Consider the following 15,870-nt stretch of genomic DNA (forward strand, 5'->3'; position numbering starts at 1 on the left):
CTCTTTTAGGCCTCAGATTACCTTGAGGGTTGTGTTATGCACAAATAGTACAAGTCAAGCAAAAATATTTTTTTAAAGTAGTTTGAAAATCAATATGCTGTCAACACAATTTATTATTGCTATCATCCCTCCTTGTTGAGGCATGACAGGGCTCATGACTCAATAACGCAGCATATATAAATAAACTGTAAAGTGGTTTAGCCATTAACACTCTGTCTTGTGTTACAACAGCAAGACCTGTATAAAGGCAATAAATGGTTTAAAACTTTTTTTTTTTTGCATCATCAACTTAATAGTTAAAAAATGTGTGGAATGTAGTCACTCAAAATAAAACATGCAAAGTCATGATGTCTCATTGTAGAGGAAGTGAACGAGGGAATGTTGAACCACTATTGAAACGCAGCCACAGACTATAACCTCTGAGCCTGACACTGTCATGCACACGGCGTGCAACTTCAGGAGTGGGAGGGGCTTGAGGTAGCTGTGTGCTGTAAATCTGTTATCTGCATCAAGTCTTTTAAAGTGTTTCTTCTCTTTTGAGGAGAAGACCACATGAATATAATAAAGTTTAGTTTGAGTTGTGACTTTCCTGAGACTGTAAGATAAATACTACCTTTCCTCTCTCTGGATGAACCAGGATCTCAGTCCAGGAGTCCAAAGTTAAATGGTAAACCAACCGTCCAACTACTCCCACAAGGAGTAGTGAGTTTTTAAATGTCAGAAATCTTAGGTGAGCTAGAGTTTCCTCCCAGCTGCAGCAGAGTGTACCTGAGTGGAGCTGGGAGGAAACACCTGTGTGTGTGTGTGTGTGTGTGTGTGTGTGTGTGTGTGTGTGTGTTTTATTCTGATGATGTGTGTCTCTTCCTGTCTCCACAGAACCTTTCTGATCACATCAGCTCACAGTTTGATTTAAAGTCAGCTACTTCATCACTCTGAAGAGGAGATCTCAACACTTCAGGAGGACCAAGAGTCCCCAAGATGGGGGGTTCCTTGTCATCACTAAGAATAATACGGAACGAAGAACAGCCTCCTGATCTGTCTGAATCTGAACCTGTTACCATGGCAACGTGAGTATTACTTGCTAAGACAGTTTTTAAACACTGCTGGATAACATTTACTACATGATGAGATAATTCACTACATAAAAGAGGTTTGTGGCAATACTTATGAATGTTATATATTATATAAATGCTATATTGGAAAAAAGAGCCATAAGAATAATTCCTAATAGAGCTCAACAGTGTGGTTCTGGAAGTAACAATCCCATTGATTGATTGATTGATTGATTGATTGATTGATTGATTGATTGATTGATTGATTGATTAGATTATCAGAGATAAAGTCTAAAGACAGTCTGAGGTAGACTGACCCCGAGCTCTGAGGATGTGAAACAAAAGTTTCTGCTCCGGTAGAAGACAAAAGTCTGTATGAAATCAACCTGTTTTTATTCACCAAGTCATGGAAAAATACTACACTACCCACAATCCTAAGCCTAACAGCGAGGTCTTTGATTGGTCCAACTCGGGGTTACCATGGAAATGTTTATCGTACGGCTCAGTGAGCTGCTACCATCAAAGTCTCTGATAGTTACTGTAAACAGTCTTGGTCCTTTAACTTTTTTGCTGTTTCCAAGATGTTTTTTTGCGCCAAATCAAATGTTTTATGCTCACGATTCCTCTCGTAGCTAAATGGTTAAAACTCTTTATATATCAGCATTTAATGAAACATCAGCGGGGATATTGAACAGAGAAAATCACTTCCAGGGGCAGAGTCGTTCAGAAACTGGGTGGTCACTGTTGAGCTCTATACTGGTTATAGGGATCACACACATTCATTATTCTTCAAATCATAAACATTGATATTCACTGATCTGGTTCATTTTCAAACAGCACAAATAATTCATAAAGCCATAAAAAACCTGCTCCCTGGTTTTAAACCCTCTGATGTACAACAGGGGTCAAAAGTGACCCAAGAGAATGACTTTGTTTCATATCTTTGCATGTTATGCATTTTATTAGCCAATATTTCATGAATTCCTCATGTAAGTTGTCATTTAGAGAAGCTGCACGACATCTGGGAGCAGTAACGCTGCCTCTAACCCTTCATTACCACAGAGACTGGTCCTGGGTGGCAGCCAATGGCAACTTTCACATTCCTCTTCCTCACATCCCTCTGTTTCTCTTTCCCTCCATTCTTCTACTATTCTTCTATTGAGTTCTGTAAGATCTTGTTATTGTTTTAAAGATTATTTTTTGTACATTTCCACCTTTAATCACCAGGACAGCATGAAGGGGGAGAGAGAGGGGGAAGACATGTAGGAAACTTGCTGCAGGTCAGATTCAAACCCTCTGCCCCTGCATTAAGGAATAATCCTCTCTATATGGGCACAAGCTCTACCAGCTAAGATACCCGGGCGCCCAAAGATCATTTTATTATTGAATAAAACTCATTTTTGTATCACTACCCCATTAATGCGCAACATACATAAAATGACAAAAATGCCCCGTATGTATTCTTAGTGGAATTTGATCGTAAACTTTGATTTGTTGACATAAACTAAATAAGGAACATATCTTATTATGGACCACTACCCTCTCGGTCACTATTTCACCTTTCTACAAGAGTTATTACAACTGTTGTTACACATGTAAGTTTTATGTACTGTATGTACACTTTTCAAGTCAGAAACATTATGTGTACATACGTTATTGTGTCAAGATGTGGTTAGAAAAATGTTGGAATATAATAGTTAAATGTTAAAAATCATTCAAGTTGTTTTCACACCTGAAAGTCCGAACCAAGGTCTGGACCAAGGTTCATGTTTTCATTGTAACATTTGATCCCGTAAGTCTTGGTTTCACACTGCAGTTATGTTAGCGCACTAAAGATCTCCATGTGACAAAACTACATCCTGCCTTCATCACATACGTGAGCTGCCTCTCCACATACTTAGAAGTGATTGGTTTGTGGAAGCTTATATATATTTATATATATATATATATACATATATATATATATGTGTATGTGTGTGTGTATGTATATATATATATGTGTGTGTATATATATATATATATATATATATATATATATATATATATATATATATATATTGGGTCGTAAGGGCATTTGAATATGAGGCGTCACCTCTTCTCTGTCCGGTGTCCTATTTTCATCTGAAAGGGGCCAAAACAGTAGAGTGTAATGGCGATCTACATAGATGAAGGCGTGCAGAGGCCAAGTCCGCCATGAATGGTGTTAAGGACTTAGCCCTAATGTCCACTCAGAGGCATCGCAGAAGGGCTGGTCCATGTGAGCAGGAATGTAGCAGTGGGGCAGGTTCATCAGTGGCAGGAGGGAGAGTTTGGTTACCCAGGCATCCCAAGCTGTCAGGATCTCCTCAGGAAGGAGCAGGTTATCCCGTTCTCTTGGCTTTCCGGCGTAGAAGAGTTCTTGTGGTGAAGTGAAGAAGGAGACCCACAGGGTCCTAGTGACTAGCCAGCACCTGATAAACATTGCTGATGTAATGCTCCACAGTCAGTTCTACTGAGCATCTGATACTGTGGTGGAGGAGAGTGCCCATCATGTTTGCAGGAATGTGTACATGTACGTCCCACCAACAGAGAAGTCTGCATCACCAATCATAAACTTTATTATACTCCAAATATAGGCGAGGCGTTTCCGCCACTGAAGGAAACTCTGAGATATATATTATAGACTGATTTAATTCTTTGTTGGAGGTTATTTAATCATATTTGTTATTTTATTTAAGAAGATTCTAAAACATTTAATTATCTGTGAATACAAACTCAACTCTTCCCCCATGATAAGGTCACCATAATGTACAGTCTTTCTGTTTTGCAGTGAAAACTCGTCAAAGACGGAGATAATGTCTGATAAAGAGAAGCTTTTGAAGACACTGGAAGAATTGTCAGATGAAGAATTCAAGGAGTTCAAGTGGTTCCTGCAGCAGCCTGACATCCTGGTAGGATTCCCAGCCATCCCAAAGAACCAACTGGAAAACGCAGAAAGGATGTACACAGTCGATAAGATCAAACAGACCTTCAGCCGTCAGTCTGTAGAAGTGGTGAAGCTGGTTTTAAAGAAGATTAATAGGAATGATCTGGTGGAGAAATTATCAAGCATCAGCCCAGGAGCACAAGGTAAGATGGAGGAGGACTAACACATCAACCTGAGTGATCACACAAGTCTGCTGCATTTATAATGTTTATACTGTATATATCAATCAACTTTATTCAAGGCACAGAGGTCCATAGAGACAACACAATACAGATATATATATATATATATATATATATATATATATATATATATATATATATAAAACAATAAAAACATTTAAGAATGGTGCCGATGAGGCATCATTTATAAAACATATACAGGCTTCGAGTCCAATGTTTCCAAAAACAAGATGTATACCTTGTGTCACTCTTCATCACACATCAACTATGGACACAATGATCATATTCTTAGACCCTGTCATATATATATATATATATATATATATATATATATATATATATATATATATATATATATATATATTTCCCAGCAACAGGAACAGCTACCTGGTAAATAGTTTCTTTGTTTTAGAAAACAGATCGGGACAATTCTGACCAGAATTAAACCTCAGCTTTAGAGGACGATTCTCTGATCAGTGGTGTAAGGTAGTTATGATATTATGACAGGTGCTAAACTAGCTACTGTATATCATATCGTTATATGATACAATAGAGACTTGACATTGGATAACATTAACATACATGGGTAAATACATGGTGGGCTGGGTTCTTGCATTCAACAATTTTTAAGCACTGACCGGAAAAAGGAGTTCAGGAGCCAATATCAAGTCACGGTATTAGAACCGGTACTGGTATCAAAACATTTTTTGAATGGTACTCAGCCTTACCCAGCAATCAAAGGTTGATTGACTGAGGTACATTTTTAATTCAGTGTTCTCTCTGTTTGGAAATGACATAGAGAAGAACATTGTCGTTCTCATCACACTCAGATGGTCTGACACCTGAAAATGTTCTACAAGCTCTCGAAGCTCCAAACATTAAGTGTGTCAGAAATGAGAAAAATCTGCCTGTTTATTTTATGTTTAATAACAGCCAGAGTAAAGAGAAGACAATGGGGGATACAGTTGCTCTAAGACAGTGTTTCTCAAATGGAGGTACATTGATCTAAAACAGACAGAAATCCAGTAGATTCAGCAGCTTCTGAAGCAACACGAAGAAGAAATGAAGAACAATGAGATGTTCACTGTAGAAGTTGATGAGGTCTACAAAGATAAAGAACCTATTGATGAGAGGAGGTGGTGGGGGTTGGGGTTAAATAATGGCGGAGCTGTCTGCTGTACTGTCTGTGAGGAGAACTGTCACTATCAATGCAGACTGGCCTGGTATCCAGGACACTGTGAGGTCATAAAAGATGGCTGCTGCACTTCATGTACCAGGAAGTGTCCTGCATCAGATCATGTGAAAAAAAGTAGTGGAGTAGTTATACATTGTTTGTCTGCTATTTCGTTATTGAATTCAAAAATTTAATTATGCGAGAAATCAACTATATAAAGCTCAAATATGGGACGCTTTACAAAAATTGATGGCTATTGCAAATTCGGTAAGGACTTAAGGAGCTCCACACAGTCTGACGAGCCCAGGGCAAAGTCATTGTTTCTGGGTTAGTGGACTACTCAGGGGTCTGCAGAGCTTGCTGGCTGCCCGATTTCAATTTAATGCATTTTTGTGAATTTCAGAGGTCTCGTTAGGAGGAGGCTAGCTAGCTCTCATTGATGGACTCCAGCTCACCGCGGGCTCTATCAATGAGACTCGCAGACAAAAAATTTGCAATTAGCCATCCATTTTTGTAAATCAGCCCATATTTGAGCTTTACATAGTTGATTCCTCGAATTAAAACGTCTCAGAAGTGAATTTTGTAATGGAATAGCAGAGATCTGCGCGACCTAGATTCAGAAGACTAGCTGATCTCAGGTCAGTTGGGGCGTGACAAAGACTAGAGCCAGATGAGGAGGAGCCACCGGTAGAATCGGTTTTGCATTCTATCACCCCTTTAATGTTTAATCAACAAAAGTTACTTAAATGAACACATTAGACAACAGCTCTGGTTTTAAACAGTCAGTCTTCCGAAAATCATTGCCGAATTGACAATTTGCTTCAAAGTTTTCAGAGTTGAGAAGCTCCATATAGTGACGCGACAGCCAGCTAGCGCCTGCCAATGTAAGCTGGAGGTCTCACACACACACACAGACACACACACACACACACACACACACACACACACACACACACACACACACACACACACACACACACACACACACACACACACACGGCACAGGCGGGGGAGAGAGAGTACCCGTTTCTCTTCGAGAAGAATTCCCATTCACCTTGTCTCACTTCACCTTCAACGGAAATGTTCAGTTTAAAGTGAATTAGAGCAGTCGTTTGCCCGCTAGCTCACTTAACAACACCTCAGCTAATGTTGTGTCAACCCGCAGTGGACAGAGCACCACTAGCTGCCTGTTGTGGTGCTCTGTCAGGTCAGCACCAGAGTGAAGTGAAACTATTTGAACTTGTCAAAAAGTTCTCATAAAGGTTGATTACAATGTCAAATGGTATTATAACTCCCTAGACCTAAAGTGAAACCATTTGGACTTTTTACTATATTAGGATGTTAAAAGTTATAAGAACGGTTTGACAACATAGTCTTATCAAAGATGTATCATTTTGGGATTGTTCTGGTGCCGCCTGAAATTACGCCGAATGTCCCTCATTTTCGGCCGGATGTCTGTCACCTTCCTCTGTCTCTGTGTTGGCGTTCTAACCTCCGGTTCATTTATTAGGACTATGGTTAACTGCTCCTCAGATCTCTGCAGGGTAAATCCAGACAGCTAGCTAGACTATCTGTACAATTTGAATTTTCCGTTGCATGACTAAAACTACTTTTGAGCGTACACATGTTCCCCCAAAACAAGTTCTTTCCTGAGGCTATTTAGCAGAGGCACCGTGGCTACGTCCGGAGCTTAGCCCCGACCAAGACGATTGTGATTGGTTTAAAGAAATGCCGATAAACCAGAGCATGCTGTCGTAAATCTGGCCTCCTCCGTAAGTCAAGTTGTGTTTGTTCCCGTCCAGCCTTGTTTACTGAGAGCTTTGATAACTTTAACGGAGAGCAACTTTCCTCTTAACTTGCCTTTCTCTGCCTCTAATTTGCCTATCCTGGTACATTTACACTAACCAATCTCACTCCTAATACCTAAACCTAACCAATTCAACCAAAGGAGGCAACAAGTACTAGCCAATCAGAGGCTAGGGAGAGACTTGTCGCATTGCAGATATTGATTAGCATTTACAGTAGCTGATAGCGCTGAATGTGAGTTACGTTTATCCATCATGCTAGCTGTTTAGCTGACTCTGCTGTGACTGGGAGCTTTCAGTGAACACAGCCGGAGTTGTTGGACTTGTTCCAAAATCAGACTCTGATACTGAGAGGGAGCCACAGGGAAAACAGTACTGAGATGGTTTTCTTCTTGTTTTGGCTCCTTGCACCCTGGGCTCAGCTAATTGGAAAGCTTTACAGCTAACTAGCTGACAGCAGCTAACTACAGTTAGTGGTTACCTTAACAACAAGTAGCTTAAAGCTAACGTTCAACCTCAAGCACTTTATTGTCATTGCATAGCACAACAAGATTACTTTGTGACAACCCAAGGGTAAGCTAAAAAGTGATAAAATGGATGTTCTGTAGCACTGGAACAATTAAATAAATATAAATAAATATGTAAGTCTATCTAGAATAACATATACTATAAAATAACATAAGCTAAAAATATAAGTAAAAGTTAACTAATAAAATGTATAAATAAGATTTATATATGAATAAAAGCTAAGCTTATATAAATAGGAGCTAACCATAAGTGAACAAGTTATGTTTCTGGAAGAGCATTATTTGTTGACAGCAGTAGGAACAGTACTCACCCAAACTGTAATCCAATATGAAAGATACAGATACATTAGAATCTAATGAAATTTGAATCAACACCACTCAAAACAACATAACATTGTGAAGGTTGGTAGAATGCAAGACTGTTGTATTAGACTACATTTGCTTTAGGTGCACCTAATACATTGTCAACTGAGCATATGCTAAAATTACGCTTGATCGATGCTATGGAATAACGAAATAAGCAGTGATGGGATTGTTATTTAATTTTCATGTCTACAGAGACACACCTTGAAGGCCTATTGGAGGATCTGGGGTTGGAGCAGCACTACAAAGAGAAGCTATCCCTGAGCACAATACTTCAGATTGATGAGAAGACCATTACTGATGAACCTGCTAAGTGTAATTCAGATCTTCCATGGTATTTTCTGAAGAAACTGATGATGGTTAATGTGACAGCTAGGAATGTGAAATGTACATCAGTATGTGAGTCCAACAATGATGATCCATCAGGGAATACAGAGTTAGATCTTGATAATCTGGACAACAGTCTACATTCATGTGACATGCTAAACCCCCTTGACATGATCACGGCTCTCTTTTTGTGTTCTGATGGTTTTGTACGGCAGGAAATGGCCCTCAAAATGTCCATGTGTCAGTTTTCTGTGCCTCTGTTGCTTCCTAATTGTGACACAAATCAGTGCACACTCATGCTTTGGGCCATGAGAGATATTGTTAAAAAGTACAGACCTCAGTCTCTTTTACAATCCAAGGGCTTCATTGAACAAAGAATTGTTCTCTCTGAACTTCCGATGATATCTTTTGTGAGACTGGGTGAAAGCTCAATGTCCAAGTCAAAGATCCTCAATAATCTTCTGAGCAATTCCCAGCAATACCATGATATCTTTGTTCATCGTGATATGGAGTGTGGTGACAGTCCAAGAAAAATATCTGATGGACTGGCTGAAATAACCTGGTACCTTCCATGTGGGAACAAAAACATGGATGTTTTCAGTGAGCCAGTAGCTGTAGCTAACCTTCGTGGGGACATTGCTTTGTTTGAAACACAATTTTCTTTTTTGTGTCAGACATCTGCAGCAGTTTTTGTGTTCTTTGACACTTTGGACTCTGATTGTAAGATACTTACCAACCAACACCACAAGGCACAGATCTTCTTGGTGGGTAACCGTCAAAGCAAGAATTTCAATGTGAATGCTCTAAAGGAGGTAGCAACCAAGCTGGGCTTAACTAACAGGAACATCCTTTTGAAGGATAAGCAAAATGATGCAGACTTTGTCAAAATCCTGCGGAAAACCGTCAGCAGTGTTGTTGAGAACTCAAAGATGAAGATGGGAATTGAGCAGATGGCTGACATCGCCCATGAACTTGGAATCTGGGTTGATGAAGACTCTGCAGAGTGCCAGGCTGCAAAGAAAAATGCAGATGTGATCACTGCAGAAATTCAAAATATCCTTAAATACAAAGAAGCTCAGCTACCCTTGCAAGGCCAAATATGGAAGGAACTGACTTGCTTAGAGAAGGAAGAATTCAGGCTTCGAAACGTTGGATCTGAGAACATAGAAAAATACAAAAGTGATCTTAAGTTAAAGAAAACAGAACTTAGGAAAAAACAGAACTCTTATGACATGTCAAATGCAATGACATGTTTCATCAGCGCAATATCAAGCTCAGGGAAAAAGAGGAGCTATTTCCTGAAATGGATGCGAATGAACCTCGATAATGTGTCCCGGGAAAAACTGTCTGGTCTCAGGGAGCAGTACAAAGAAAAACGCAAAAGTTCTGAGAACAAAGAGGAGATCAAAGACATTGACAGACAACTTTCCAACAGCTCACTGGGGACTGAACACTTCTTCCGTGAAATGGGTCAGATCTATGAAGCTTCACTTTCCCTTCCAGAAACACACCAAGCACGTCAACAATTACAGCATCTGCCCAAACTTTGTGCAGAATTGTTACTTGATGGACTCCCTCTTGAGCTTGTAGATGGAGATGCATCCAACATACCTCTCCGATGGGTGAGTGAGGTTCTCTCTCAGCTCAATAACTTGGTGCCTCCAGAGAGCAAGATACGGGTAGTCACAGTGCTTGGAGTTCAGAGCACAGGAAAGTCCACTCTCCTCAACACCATGTTTGGAGTGCAGTTTGCAGTCAGCAGTGGCCGATGCACTCGAGGTGCCTTTATGTTGCTCATCAGAATCAATGAAGATGTTAAAAAGAACTCAACTGTGACTTCATGGTGATCATTGACACTGAGGGCTTGAAGTCACCAGAGCTTGCAATAACTGGACAATAGCCATGAGCACGACAATGAGCTTGCAACACTTGTTGTGGGGCTGAGTGATATCACCATCATCAATATTGCAATGGAGAATTCAACAGAAATGAAGGACATCCTCCAAATAGTTGTGCATGCCTTCCTCAGAATGAAAGAGGTTGACAAAAGGCCCAAATGTCAGTTTGTTCACCAGAATGTGTCAGATGTTTCAGCCCATGAGAAGAACTCACGAGACAGGGAACTGCTCTTGCAACAGTTAGATGAGATGACCCAGGCAGCAGCCAAAATGGAAAAGAAAGAGGAGAACAAAAGCTTCACTGATGTGATGGAGTACAGTCCAGACACTGGGAACTGGTACATTCCTGGACTGTGGAATGGAACCCCACCAATGGCACCAGTCAATGCAGGGTACAGTGAAGCTGTATATGAGCTCAAGAAGAACATAATCCAAATGTTGAGAAGTTGTGAGTCATCTGCTAATAATATCTTGGAGTTTACAGAGTGGATGAAAAGCCTGTGGAATGCAGTAAAGCATGAAAACTTCATCTTCAGCTTCAGAAACAGCCTGGTGGCTGATGCATACATGAGGCTCTGCACAGAATTCAACAAATGGGAATGGGAATTCAAAAAAGAAATGTACACATGGGTGACAAAATCTGAAACAAGAATTTCCAACTACGGTACAGTTGCTGGGAAATCTGAGGCATCTGACATGAGAGAACTTCTCACAGATTTGAAAAGTGAAGCTTACACAGTGCTGTCTAAATGGGAGACAAAACTCCTTGACAACCTGACAGAGTACTTCAATAAAACAGAGGGTCATGTCTATCTAGTGGAACAATACAGAGAGGACTTTAAAAACAGTGCAAAGAGCCTTAGACGAGAAATGGAGCGCTCTGTACTTAATCAGCTCACAGCAGCATCTGACATCAGACAGGGAATGTCAAAACTTGATAGAATCAAGGAGAACCACACAAAAGATTTAGAGGGGAGAGTATGTGGTCTGATTGAACAATGTCGGGAGAAAAAAGTCCAGATGACAGACGAAGAGCTTGACAAAGAGTTTGATAAGATGTGGATTCAAATGGTAAATGAACTATCCTTTCCTGAACAAAAGGCCACAGATGTCATCACAAGTGTGTCCCACCACCTGAGACAAAATCTAGAACGTAAGGGGAGTCATGTTTGTGAATTATTAAGTGAAAAAAACCTGAAAGATTGTGGACTGGAGCCTTTTACATACACAGGGACACAATGGGTCGAGAAGGCTAAACACACACTCCGCATCTTCTTCAATATTAAAGATCATGTGAAGACTTTGCAAAACCTAGCTGATCATATCATAAAGGACTGCACACAGTTTGTGACTGAAAAACTGGAAAAAAAGAACGATTACCATGAGACTTACATCCAGGAGATCCTGAACATGATTGATGAGAAGCTGCAAAACTATCAGGATGTTAAGAAAGAGAGAGAGATTGAGTTTGAAGTTTCTCTGAAACAGCACATGTGTGGATGTGCAGCCAGAGAGTTTCAGAAACTGCATGAAGAGTTCATACAAATGAATGATCCAAAACAATGTCTGAATCAAAACAAAGAAAAATTTCGAGCTGATTTTAAAGATGTGTTCCATGACCGAGACCAGTGCCAGAAGAAGGCAGAAGAATTCACCAACAGCTGCTTAAAGCCTGCAGTGGAAGACTTTGTCAACCGTTCCTTGGGTCCTGATATCATTGGTGAAATGTTGACAAGCCAGAAGTTCAGCACACGCATGTCCTTCCAGTATTCAGTTTTACTGGATTTGTTCTCAAAGGATGACTTTAAAACCTATCAGAGCTATATTTGCTCATATGAGGAGTATGTGAAGAAAATGATACTCAATCACATACTGGAACGCTTCTCAAATCAGTCTACGTTGTTTAAGTTTGAGGATCAACATCTCCAGTCAAGTGTCAGAAGCATAAATAACGCCATCAACAAAGCTAAAACAGAAAAGAGTGGCGACTTGAAGACATTTGTTAAAAATGTCTGTCAGGAACTTGGTGATAAACTGGTCATTTCCCAGGATGCTTTTGGTGCTTTCATGATCCTGAACAAGGCAGACCAGGAACAGTTTGCTCACTGGCTCACAGAGTGTGTGAAAGACATGGCGAACGCTCTTGGAGAAAAGTTTAAACGCACTAACATCAAAATGAAGCTAAAACAACTTGATGTGAATCCTCAGAATGAGCTTTTCACCAAACTGATTGGATGTGGTCATCAGTGTCCGTTCTGCAAAGCACCTTGTGAGGCTGGAGGAAGATCCCACACTGAGCACTTTACTTCACTACATCGGCCACAGGGTCTGGGTAGATTCCAGTGGGATGAGACAAATAAACTTGTCACTGACATATGCTCTTCCTCTGTGATCAGTGACAACCGTTTTCGCTGTAATGCTACAAATGGTGAATGGCACCCTTACAAGAGTTATAGAGAGATTTTCCCAGACTGGAAAATCACTACAGATGCAAGTCTTCAGGCATCAGACTACTGGAAATATGTACTGGCAAAGTTCAACAAGCAGTTTGCTGAAGCATATAAGGCAGAGCCTGCTGATATTCCTCCAGTGTGGGAAGAGATCACTCGTAAACAAGCAGAAGCAAGCATCAAAGAGTCATTTAACATCAAGTAAGAGACTTCATGCTTTGAGATTACAGAGGTGCACGTCCTCCTCACATGGATATTTAGATCTTCTGAAAAGACTGAAGATATTATCAGTACACAGTGATTTTACCACTAAGGCTTACAGGAGGAAAATAGAAGAACATCACTGCAATCAGTGCTCACTTTTACCTGAGATCACATTTAACATATTTAATAAATGATAATCTGTTTTGACTCTGTTTATGTTGAGGACACCATAAATACTATTTTGATACATTGAGTCAGTGTACATGTTAGGTGCATTTAGTATGTTTCTAATATGCACATCACATTGTTTCTAGTTTGATTAAATCTGACTTTGAATTCATGTTTTTGTGGAACAGATGAGTGCCATTATATTGTCACTGAAAAGATGTGCACAGTTAATCAAATGTTTTCTTTTATTTAGTGTTTCTGTCAAACATTTATATTGTTTTAAACACCACTCAGTCTTTATGTGGTATTGTCAAAATAGGACGGACCAGTTTTTTATTATTATCTTATTAAGTATGGTATGTGATTGTTTACTCGAAAGTAAGAATTCATTCGTTTTTGTTTCTGTGAATTATCTGATGCAAAATATTCATTTTCAATGTATCAAAAGATCATTCAGTCTAAATGCCAACATGTAGGTTATACAAGTTTTGTTCCTTCTCTTCTTTCTAGTTGAGTATAATATCCAATTGTGTCACTCAAAATTTTTAAATGCGTTTGTTTTCAATTAAGTATCTGGTTCCAAATATAAAAATGTTTTATGTCTTTTATTCTGAATATAGAATGTTTGTTTTTTGGTTCTGCAACGTATCAAATGACATATTTACACATGTAATCACCTTTTATATGTTAAATATGTAATTCCTGGAAACAGTTCCTCTATGGTGTAATAACTGTTACTGTTTGATCTTGTAGTTTATATCACTAACTGAAGTCAGATCACAAATACATTTATCGTTCTTAAGTTTTCTTTGTGTAATTTTAATGTTTTAATATTTCTCTAACGTGGTGTTCAGTCGATAAAGGCTGTGATTTATTCTGATGTTAGTGTGATGTTGACAGAAGTAAACTGGTGGTGGGACCATAACACATCACTGACATTAATAAATATCCATATAAAGATGTTAAACATGATGGTTCCTCATCTTGTTAATCAGTTTGTTCAGAGGATGTTACAGAACTGAACTCAGACACAAATATTCTGCTCAACTTTCACACTTCAGCCATGAAATCTAATGGACTTTCATTTGATGTATATTATAATCAATATATGTGATTATATGTTATATAACCTTGTGTCTTCATGTGTATTCATCCTAATGACTAGTTATAATATGTCTGAAGACCCTGACCATGTCAAAACATGTTGATCATTTCATGTTGTACTTTTATTTTTCATTTTGAGTGATTGAATGTATTTACAGTATATATTGGGACCAGAGGGTAGTGTGAGTGGTGACTGGTAGCTGGAGAGGTACCAGTCATCCTCCTGGAAACTACATAACTGATTGCTGTGCTGTGCATGTTAATCCATATCAATGCATGTCTATATATCATGAATGATGCAGTTTTCTGGAAAAATATTAATAAAATGTCTGCTTGAAATGAGTTTAATCAGAGTGTCTTCACTGGATCATCAGCAGCTTTTGGAGTCTGTTGAACTTTCTGCTCAACTTTCTTCAATAAATGACAATTAGTCTTTATTATACCATTTTATTTCATAGACTTAGTCCTAGCCTCACTAGAAACACTCATATATATTCACATGTATACAAAATTCTGAATATGTTGATGTGTTGAATCATTGAATATGAGTCAGTCTAATAAAGTTCAGGTCAAACACAATATAACTTGTGATGTTTAGTATTTGATATCAAACATTAAATAATTGAGGACATAGAGACAGAAACTCATCACCTTTTTGGTCATGTTTTTTCATGTTTCAGTTGACCCCGACATGATCAGCCAATCAGTCAGTGAGTTTCTCTGGTTCTATTACATTACATGTTAAGCAACTTACAATTGCTATATATATCAGAGGCAGCATGCTGGAGGTTAACTAGGGTTAAGTGCCTTGCTCAGGGACACATTGGTTGATGTATCACAGTGGGAATTGAACACAGGCCTGTACTACTAATCCAGATCAACATGTCCTGGATCTCTTTCAGTTCCCCGGCTTCACAACTAACAACCGTGGACCCGCATATAACCTGTATCCTGCCTGGTTTATCAACTAGTTCAGTCAACTCAGGGTTTACCAATCCATGGCACCTTCACATAAAGAGGTTTACACATGCGATAATCACAGACATCTCTCTCCCCCCTCTCTCTCTCTCTCTCCCTCTCTCTCTCTCCCCCCTCTCTCTCTCTCTCTCCCCCCCTCTCTCCCTCTCCTCTCTCTCTCTCTCCTCCCCCTCTCCCTCTCTCTCTCTCCCCTCTCTCTCTCTCTCTCTCCCCCCTCTCTCCCTCTCCTCTCTCCTCTCTCTCCCTCTCTCTCTCCCCCTCTCTCTCCCCCTCTCTCTCCCCTCTCTCTCTCCCCTCTCTCTCCTCTCTCTCTCTCCCCCTCTCTCTCCCCCCTCTCTCTCTCTCTCTCCCCCTCTCTCTCTCTCTCTCTCTCCCCCTCTCCCCCTCTCTCCCCTTTCTCTCTCTCTCTCCCTCTCTCTCCCTCCCCTCTCTCTCTCCCCCCTCCTCTCTCTCCCTCTCTCTCCTCCCTCTCTCTCTCTCTCTCTCATCATCCATAACTGTAGCAACATCTATAGGTGAATAAAGGTATTTAGAGACAAAGTTTGCTAGACAAAAGTAGTTGTTATTATAAGAAGCCGAGGAAGGTACGATGGTTATCTTCACTTCAATAAAGAACAGCACACAGCTGCTGAGCTTTCTATGGGAACATTGGACTGTCTCCCATGCTGTGGTG

At 39.8% G+C, this 15,870-nt stretch overlaps 1 pseudogene; it reads left to right on the forward strand.

The window, feature by feature from the left end:
• The first annotated feature begins 978 nt into the window (after positions 1–978).
• On the forward strand, positions 979–14,541 carry LOC114570568 (interferon-induced very large GTPase 1-like; annotated as a pseudogene).
• Positions 14,542–15,870: the final 1,329 nt, after the last annotated feature.

The sequence above is a fragment of the Perca flavescens genome, chromosome 16, assembly GCF_004354835.1.
Source record: "Perca flavescens isolate YP-PL-M2 chromosome 16, PFLA_1.0, whole genome shotgun sequence".
NCBI lineage: Eukaryota > Metazoa > Chordata > Actinopteri > Perciformes > Percidae > Perca > Perca flavescens.